The sequence below is a fragment of the Terrapene carolina genome, unplaced genomic scaffold, assembly GCF_002925995.2.
Source record: "Terrapene carolina triunguis isolate 2854851 unplaced genomic scaffold, T_m_triunguis-2.0 Scaffold130, whole genome shotgun sequence".
In the NCBI taxonomy this organism is placed as follows: Eukaryota; Metazoa; Chordata; order Testudines; family Emydidae; genus Terrapene; species Terrapene triunguis.
This window is the reverse complement of record NW_020664481.1, coordinates 5619475-5629362: the sequence shown is the minus strand read 5'-3', so window position 1 is coordinate 5629362 and position 9888 is coordinate 5619475. Positions and strand designations below refer to the sequence as shown.

Sequence of the window (9888 nt, the reverse complement as noted above, 5' to 3'; positions counted from 1 at the left end):
TTAAAATTCTACTTGGTGACCACCGATCCTGCCATAGGGCCAGGTGAGTTAGTCAATATGGTCAGCGGTTTGCTGAGACAAGAGATGTCCTGAGAGCATCCTGCCTCTGCAAGACCATTTGCAAGTTTGCCAAGAGGAACACAGTGCTTTGCTGATTAAAGATGTGCGACAAGCAAGTCCTGTCTCTGCATTTTCCTTTACAAAAGACTTTGAAATGAAGGCTGGCTAAGGGAATAGGCAGATCAAAGTTATGGCTGGCACAATGATGAGCTAACTCTTCAGACCTAATTTACATAAAGCTTCCTTAGTTATAACTATTACTACTCAGCCTCACTATTATACATAACACTTGTATTCATCCATACAGCTCAAAGAACTTTACAAAGCTGGCTACATATTATTATTATTCCCATTTTACAGATATCTGTGTCTCAGATTCATTAAGTAACCTGACCAAGTCACACACTGAGCCACTGGCTGAGTAAGGACCAGAACACAGGTTGCTGAGTCCCAGTTCCAAAACACACTGTCTCTCTTAACTGCAGCCCCAAAATGAAAGGAACATCGTGTATATTGAAAACAAGTAGTTAGGTATGTAACGATCTTTATCTTCTTTACACATACCTGTGCTTATTTGCCTATGCAAATCAGGCTCTTGTCCTCACTAAAGATACACATGCAATTGTTGCAGATGAAATTTAAACAAACCTGTTGAAAATTTGGCCCTGAAAGTTAGATTTCTAGACTAGAACTGCAAACGAAAAATACACGTGGGATTCACAGAGCCACTCATGACCCACTGAAAGGGGCAGTGAAAATGGCTCTGGTAAAAGCTTTGTGCTGTATATTACAATGACAGAGCATACAATCACATTAATTCTGCATGCATATTCTGCAGGGCACTATTCTGATTATCTGTCCCATATTCTTCTGTCAAGGAGGACACATTTAAGACGATTTCAGTGCAGGAATGAGACAGGTTTCGGTGCAGGAACAACACAAATCTGTGTAGACAACAGGTTTACCTCTTTAAGGGGTTTTGCTATTTTTTATATCTCACCTCTTTGTAGAGTTATCTCACCTTCTGGGGTGGTGCAACTTATTGCTTAGGGTTGTGCCTAAAGGCACATGTAGCCCTTAGATTAAGGCCCCATCCACAGGTCCCATGAGGTGTGGTTAATTGTTAATAACTTTTCCTGTGAAGTTTTCCATGAAGAGCGCTATGCAGCCTGCTTTTGATGTGCATAAACTGTGAAAAGTGTTCTTGTGACTCACCAGTTCCACAATTAAGCATGTGAATTGGAGGAGCTTGCAAAGGTGTAGTAGCAACATAACTTCTCCAAAATCCTGTCCACTTCTATCTAGATGCCCCTCTTCAAATGGTTTTAGGATGGCCGTTTGCTGCCAGCATCCTGGAAATACTCAGCAGGGCTTCCTTCCTCATGCTAACGCTCTACTCACACGATTAAACATTGTTAGCCCATGTCCTAGCAGCAGTGAAGGAGTCAATTGCTATAATATTTAATTATGCTTTACATTCCGTTTTTGAGGGTTTGCAACATTACAGCTACATTTGGCAGACTAAGTCTATTAGTGTCGGTTGGTGTCATTTTCCTCAGAGGTATATTTTTAGGCTTGACATGTGGGAAGCTGCTTTAATGAACTGGCCATTACGAATTCTTCTTCTCTTGCATTTTTACACCGTGTCTGCTTCTGCTTCCAGCGACGTGAAGATCTGCTTGTTTTCAGGCCTATGGTTATTCCTGCTACGATCCCCCTGATACTAGAAGGGGTCTTGATAGAGCAGCCTTCAAATAAAGTAACAGAGCTAGAACGGCATTTGGGAAAGGCGGTTAAGGCTAATTCTTATCCATAGGTGGCAGCAGCTCCCCACAGTGGGCTACAGATGATTGACGTTTGAGCCTGTCACTGAGCGGCTGTGTCTGAACTGTGGGACATTGTAGAGACTTGGGGGTAGATCCTCAGCTGGTGTGAATTGGCAGAGCTCCCATCGGCCAAGTCAGACCAGATGAAGACCCGCCCCAGATAGTTTTTCCCGCTGCTCCACTCTAGGGCTCTTACCTGGAACGTGAACCAACTCACGCCATTGTTTTTGCTTCTCAAACACAAACAACAAACCATTCCAATTCCTTCTACTGGGCATTTGGACAGTCTTTAGGTTTGACACCACAAGGCCTGACACTCTTTCTCCCTTCAAACTCATTATTATCCTCACAATGAGGTTCTCTTTCATTGGATGTTTCATTGATTATTTTTATGAATCAGACAAAAGACTTATGGAGAACATCCTCCCTAGCGTAACTTTACTGAAGTCACTTGCAAGTGCAACGGCTCTGTGCTCCAAGGATGGTCCTACTTAGCGTGAGGAAGGGGGGCAAAAATCTAGCTCTCTGGAGTAGAATCTGTGAATTATGGTCATTGGAGGTTGTCTGCTACCCTTCCTTGCAATGAAAGGTACTAGTCAGAGTGTGTAAAGGTGCCAGAATTGGGCCTCTTGAGTTCACTAAGGCCTGACTTGGTCCCATTCGATTTAACAGTGCAGCATCAGGCCCTATAGCAGGGGTAGGCAACCTATGGCACGCGTGCCGAAGGCGGCACATGAGCTGATTTTCAGTGGCACTCACACTGCCCGGGTCCTGGCCACCGGTCCGGGGGGCTCTGCATTTTAATTTAATTTTAAATGAAGCTTCTTAACCATTTTAAAAACCGTATTTACTTTACATACAATAGTTTAGTTCTATATTATAGACTTATAGAAAGAGACCTTCTAAAAACGTTAACGTGTATGACTGGCACGCGAAACCTTACATTAGAGTGAATAAATGAAGACTCGGCACAGCACTTCTGAAAGGTTGCTGACCCCTGCCCTATAGCTTTAGTAGAGCAACTAATTCTGAGTTTCCCCTGCACTGAAAGGTTAATCAATAGCCAGTGCGACCTCCTCCCAGTTGCCTCTATTGCTCAGTGCTCTGGAGCAATCTGATCCCAACAGGACTGGCCGCACCTCAGCTGGTTGGGGAGGAGGAGCTAGATTATTGTTGTTCTCTGTGTGGAACATTCCACTCCTGCTCCACCAGGGGGTGTCATTTCCTTAAAGGAAAAGCAGCCGCTTCTTTAGCCGACCTATTTTGAGTGGTAAAACCTTCAGGCAATGGCTTGGGGCTAGGGCGTGCTTTGGGCCATCAGGGTGCACGGACACGCTGCCCCGGCCATTATGGACCTGTGCGACCTCCGCAGCCTTGGGTCCCAGGTGCACAGCAATCAGTGGGTGCTACTTGGCCGCTATTCCCCTCCCTCCCCGCCCCCAATTCTGCACCAGCACAAGGGCGAGCTGGGCGGAGACCTGGCTGAAAATCGACCCCATACGGTTAATTTCCCTTCCTCCTATCACCTGTTTAGTACTAGTAGGAGTGGGCTCTGCATTACCATTCTCTGCATAGAGCGCCAGGCTCCTGGATACATGGCAGCATCCTGAAACGAGCTGCATCTCAGGTCGTCATGTGACTGTTGCCTGGGCTAAAGGCCCCTCGTACTGCTGCTGGTATCCCTGGCCGTGGCCAGCAAAGAGCTGACACCAGTCCAGTGTCCACTGAGCTCTCTAAAAGGCAGTCTCTAGGAGCAGAAGTAGCCATAGGAAATGCTCAAAGGGCCTCTTATGTCACGGCCCTGAAATCCACACTGCCTTGCAGCAGCTCAGGAAAAGTTTGTCCCTCAGGGAAGCACTGTCCCTCCCCGAAATCCTTGGGCCTCTTTGGGGACGGTCCCTGCCCCCCTCGCCCTCTCTCTCCCACCCTGTGGGTCAGTGCAGAGAATACAGTGCTGCCAGCTCTTGGGATTTCATTGCCGATCTCTCAATACTTAATGCATTATTTAAAGCGCTGGACCCCAGTGATTCCAATCGGACTCTCAGCTTTCTTTCTTCTCTCTCTTTTTTTTTTAGAAAAGTAAGTTTCTAGCCCTTGTGGTTGCAAAGGGACACTCGAAAATGTGGCCCAAATGCCTTCCAAAGGCTCAGAAACCAGAACGGAAACAAAAAGAATCAATATACTGAGAGGGAGGGTGTAAAAGTCTCATGATGTTTAAGCTGCTCTCATGATTGTGGGGGAGGGCTGACTCGTGATTTTTGAACATTTAGGGTCAGCGACAGTGAGCATCGGTGGGGCCACGACCTTACATCCCCTTATCCACCTATCCATCACCTTGGAGATCATGCCTGCCCCGGGGGGGGGGGGGGGGGGGGGGGGGGGCGCGTGGAAGAGGGCAGTCCCTGCACTCTCCAAAGCACAGGTGGTGCAATTGTCCCTGGTCCCTTGCTCTGGGAACATGGGGAAATGCAGGCAAGAAGTTCCCTGTGCACTCTTCCCCTTGTGCACTGGCACAATGGTGACCACAGACAGTCTGGCCTTATAAGTTCTCTGGACAAGTTTGGTTAAATATTCTGGACTTCAGGAAAAAGCCTCTTGCTTTGTTGCTGCTCTGTTTGGGCCATATTTCCAGGCACTGGCCTCCATTATTATGTGTGCAAACAACAGGGGCTTAGGCACCAAACTGGGAATATACATATTTGTGTGCAGCAACTCTCTGAAGGCAATATGTCGGTTACAGAGATGGGATAATGCTGCTACCAATGAAGGCCCATTGCTCTTTGGCACAGATGCTTTGTGTTAGTTATTTCCTGGTATAAGCTCAGACTCTAGAGTGCACGAGCTGTTGGGAAATGTTGACTTCTTTAGTAGCACTCCCAGCAAGTTGTGTTCACTGCGGAGAGGGAGGTGATTTTTCCATATGCTGCAAGAGACAATGCAACATGTCTGCAGTATTTCACCAGGATATTGCACTGTCTCTCCGAAGGAATGATGTACAGGGCTATCGTTTCCTTTCCAAATGGAGTATTTACAACTGGCTGATAAAACAACATAAGCGCATATGAAAATGCTCCAAGTTTTCCAATGCCCACGCAGAAAGGAAAGATACGTTTTCAGCATTGCCAACACCAAGCATTCAAAAATTTCTGTTTGCCTTAAGGTTTCTGAGCTTTTAGGATGTGCTTTGGGCATGTTTCCCAGCTTTTCTTCGCAACCAGGAGGACTAGAATCTTTGTTTTGTTGTTGTTGTTTTAATGAAAGCAGAGATTCTCACACAAGCTCGTGACTCCAGGAGCTGGGGCTTTAAGAAAAGCACCAGTGGATGGATCACTTGATTACTTGTTCTATTCATTCCCTCTGAAGTATCTGGGCGTTGGCCACTGTTGGAAGACAGGATACTGGGCTAGATGGACCATTGATCTGACCCAGTGTGGCCGTTCTTATGTGTTTATGTTCTATTGCCAGACTCGTGATGACACTGCAAGAGTTGGCAACATTGTTGTGTAAGGAAGAGAGATTTTTGGATGTGCTTCGTATGTGCATGGACTGTAACATAGGAAAGGAGTTGGTTTTGTTACTGTTCATGTATGAGTCACACAAACCCAACATGTCAGACGTGACATGGTAGCCGTGTATATTCCGTTTTACACTGTAAGCTGCAGGCAGCGTGAAATGTCATGCTGGTGCTGGTGGGGCATCACTGTAAACTCATATTGCCGTCCCTAAGGTTGAAGTAGCAGCAGTAGAGGAGACACGGCAGGAGATTCTGACCCCACCCATTGATGCAATTCTCCCTGTCCCGCACCCCGGTTACATGGCCTGTGCACTGATCAGAAGTGATCTCCAGTTTCTAAATATTACGGGCCAGATTTTCCCCTGCACCTGAGCTCTGCTCACGGCACACACGTGGAGAGAATGTTAAGGAGCTGCCTCTGGCTCTCTGATCCCGTGGACCAGTGTGGGCCCCAGGCGCAGTGTTAGTTAGAGCAGCCTAGGGGCTGCTGATACATAGGCCACAGGTGTGTAGTCTATATAGGACTGTAGTCCAGTAAATGATCAGTGTTGAGATCAGAGCCTTTCCCTTCTCCGATATGCCCCAGTGCCAGGATGAGTTTGGCTGGTGCAGAAGCCCGCTCTACCAGCTTTATGCCAGTGGGAAGTTCCCTTTGACCAAGAGATTTCTCCACTTGCTGCCTATGGCCAGTATCCAGCCCTGTTGTTTTTTTTAAATCACGACTCTAACAACAAACAACTCCCTCCCTCCAACTCCCATAAAGAAACAACAGTCATTGTTCTTGTAGGCCCTACACAAAAACAAAATTTGGTGCTCTTATGATCCCCTAGCTCTGCAGCAGCCAGAGCCCAATCAAAACTATTCCCCGAGTTCCTGCAATCTAATCATCAGAGATGCTGGTACAAATACAAGGAAGCAAAGAGTTACTTTGTTCTCAAGCACCCACACAGTTCAGTGGTTGTGTGTGTCTCTTGAGATGTAACTTTCCTGTTTGGCAAATAACAAGGTGTGCCAGATAGTAAAGGTAAAACTCAGAAGAGGAAATATATAAGTTTTTAGGCTTCTAAGAAGTTAGGAAAAAAGGGAATGGTACACTGTATTTTGAGTGGGGGGAGGGGAAACAGATGATGTTCCTTTATAATTCAGTTACAGCTTTATTAATGTACGCCTTCACGTCCTGGTGACTATGACAGAGACCAGAGGCCAGCTGCTTCAACCAGCTCTGCAGAGTTGGTTTATTCCCGATGTTTTTGCCAAGTACATTACATTGCATGAAAGGCTTTATCTCCCGAATGTTCACAACGCCGAGTAAGGACAAAAGCCAGCTGCCAGATTCAACATTGCCTTTCACACCCAATATGGAATCCGGAGATGGCCTGGGAGAAAAGCACGGCGCTGAATGAAAACAGCTGCAGGAGAAGAAGAGAAGTAGATGGGAATCGGAGAGAAACCCCCAGCCAACTCCTGACTTCCGTTCTGGATTTAAAACGGTTGAGTTTCACTCCTGGTAACCAGTAAAATTCCCTTTCTCCACCGCCAACACACTCAGCTTGCCTAGAGAAGCCTCGTGCTGGGAAACTGCCTGGGGGTCTCACCCCCAATCCCTTTAACTAATTTAACTAAATTAACTAATCCCTCACAACATCCCTGGAAGGTAGGTCAGTTTTATTATCCCCATTGAATAGATAGGTAAACATAAGCACAGGAAGGGGGTGAAGTAATTTGCCTAATCCTAATCCCTTGCTGATTCTGCCAGACCTCGCACTGAAGATATGAAAAAGAGTCAAATTCATGCATTGTCATTGACTTCTAGGCAGAATTCCCCACTGATTTCAGTGGGGAGTTTTGCTTAAAAATCAATGACAGGATATGTCCCCTAGAAAGTGTCCTTTAAAAATAATTAGTTTGCTGCATGCGGAGAGATGACAAACTGAAAGTTTGTTTCCCTTGTTACTGATATTGCAATTAGATGCACACAGGTGAGCCCATGAAGATAGGCGTGCAAAATCTGGGCCTTTAAGCACAACTTGTGCTGGTTTGTTGAATTTATCCAGATGTTGTTGTTATGATGGACTGAATCTTTGTTTCAAAGGGAGTTTAAATTGCCAGAGAAAGGTCCTTTGCTTTCTTTTTGCCCAGGAACATCCTGTACTGTGCTTCAAGCAGTTCTGCACTCTTGGCTCAACAACACTAAGGTGAGAAAGAAATGTATACCTAATCCCAGATGCTTCCTTCACTTTTGTAAGAAGCAGTTGATGGGCGTTCATATCTTGCTGTCTTTCCATAACCCAAACTCCCACCGAATGGGAATATTCTGTGAGGGCTGCAGGATCAGAGACTTGAAGTAAGCAATTGCTTTATGTCATGGTATGGAATTGCATTTATGCTGTACTGTATATGGACTCGAACCTGCAAACACTGAAGAACATTCATAACTTACCTACATGAGTAGTCCCACTTACAGCTATGGAACCAGTCACCTGAGTAAAGTTATGTAGTGGCTTGAGTGCATATAATATAAGTGTGGCCGAGTGGATAGGGAGCCAGACTGGCAGCCCTGTTCAGTTCTTGGGTCACTGCCAGCCATAGCCTTTCTGTGTAACCTCAGGCCCGTTATTCAGTTCTACATCTGTACAACAGACAGGGCCGGCTCCAGGGTTTTTGCCGCCCCAAGCGAAAAAAAAAAAAAAGACGCCACCACGCCCTGCGGCGGCAATTCGGCGGGAGGTCCTTCGCTCCAAGTGGGAGTGAGGGACCGTCCGCCGAATTGCCGCCGAATAGCTGGACGTGCCGCCCCTCTCCAGAGTGGCCGCCCCAAGCACCTGCTTGGCAAGCTGGTGCCTGGAGCCGGCCCTGACAACAGAGATGATCGCCTCCTACCTCAAAGGGATGTTGTGGGAATAAATCCATTAATGATTCTGAGGTCCTCAGATACTATGGTGATAAGGGGTCATATAAGAGACTACATTGACAGAAGCATTTGTAGGATTGAGGCATATGCTCCCAATCCTGCAGGGGGCTCTGGGCAGGTGAACCCCTGAGCTCATTGCAAGGACCTCAGTTTCCCCTTTCTAATCCTTACATTTTGTATTAATTTATTTACACAGACGAGTGTAAAGGCCAGAACAAAACAAAAATATTACATTTCTAATTACATTAATAAACCAGATTCATCCCTGGGTGTAACGCCCTTCACTTAAGCAGAGTTGCATCAAGGGTGATTTTGCCCTATTAATTTAATCATTAGTATTATTGCCCCCAAGGGGCAGGGGCATGGCTGTTTGCAAAACGTTGCCTGGTTTTTTTTTTCCAACAGGAGGCAGGTTTTGATCTGCAAGGGGACCCCCTTCGAATCATTTCACTCCCTTTTCCTGCTTGCTGAATGTGTGAACTGGGGATTAGCAATACACAAGGCACCAGACAACAACACAGAGAGTTTGTGCAATAACCCGTGGGGCTGACACTTTCCGATCCCAACGCGGACAAGACGTCCCAGCCCCTAAACCGAGAGGGCCCTTACCCCCCTAGGTTAGGGGGTGGAAACCTCCTCCCTCCCGTGTCCCCTCCCATTGGGGGCGTCCCCAGCGTGTACACGAGCTGTGATGACACCGGCCTATATAAAGCCATGCTGCGGCGGCGCTGCCTCTGAAATCCCGTAGACCTTGGCTGTGTTTTGTGGACGTGGAGTGCACTCCCAGTATCTCCTTTGCAAATGGGCTCTGTGGCCTAGCGTTTACTCCCCTGAGCCTCGCCACCTGTGATCTCAAGCCGTGAGGGCGCTGCTGGGAGCAGCGCTGAAAAGAAACAAGGTAAAACAACCCCCCCACACATACACACACCCCACTCCCCAAAAACCCAGTCGGGTTGGGGCTTCCGAGAATAGCTGCGCCAAGGGAAACTTTGAGCAACTGGTGGTGGGGTGAGCTAGGGATGCCGGAGAGGGGTGGCGGGTGACTGTAGATCTGTGCGACCGCAGCCGAGTATTGTGTTGATTTGGGGAAGGGCTGATTGGTGTGTTTTCTCCGCTTCCAGACACGCTGCCAAGCCTTGCTTGTGTGGGGAGACCAAGGAGGACGGTCTCGCCCCAGATCTCGCTTTTAAAGGCACTTTTAAGTATTTTCCTCTCATTTGAGGGATTTCTCTTCTCTCTCTCCCCCCCCCCCTTTGCTCTGCGTTGTAATGAAACACGCGATCTCCCTCGGTGAAACTGTCCCAGGATTGACAGGGCCTTTCCAGCTCACCGCCCTACAGACCCTTTAGGTACGGGGCAAACAGGGGACGTGGATGAAGATTTGAAGCGGAAGGAAAATAGGGTTTCCCCGTGTCTCCCCGAAACAGGAGCGAAACGGGCTCCTGGTGGCTTTGTCAGTTGCATTGTAAGTGACATGGAGGGGGGTTTACTCGTTACCAGTGCCTGGGTAGGGGCCCGTGTCCCGACGTTCCACGCCCGTGTCCCGACGTTCCACGCCCGTGTCCCGACGTTCCACG

General features: G+C 47.5%; 1 protein-coding gene across 1 annotated transcript in view; it reads left to right on the top strand.

Annotated features, from left to right (window-relative positions):
• The first annotated feature begins 9034 nt into the window (after window positions 1-9034).
• Window positions 9035-9888, top strand: part of PPDPF (pancreatic progenitor cell differentiation and proliferation factor) — a 13091-nt gene continuing 12237 nt past the window's right edge. The window contains exon 1 of the mRNA XM_024219204.2: window positions 9035-9209. The gene's annotated coding sequence lies outside the window, so the exon portion shown is untranslated. The remainder of the gene's footprint in view (window positions 9210-9888) is intronic.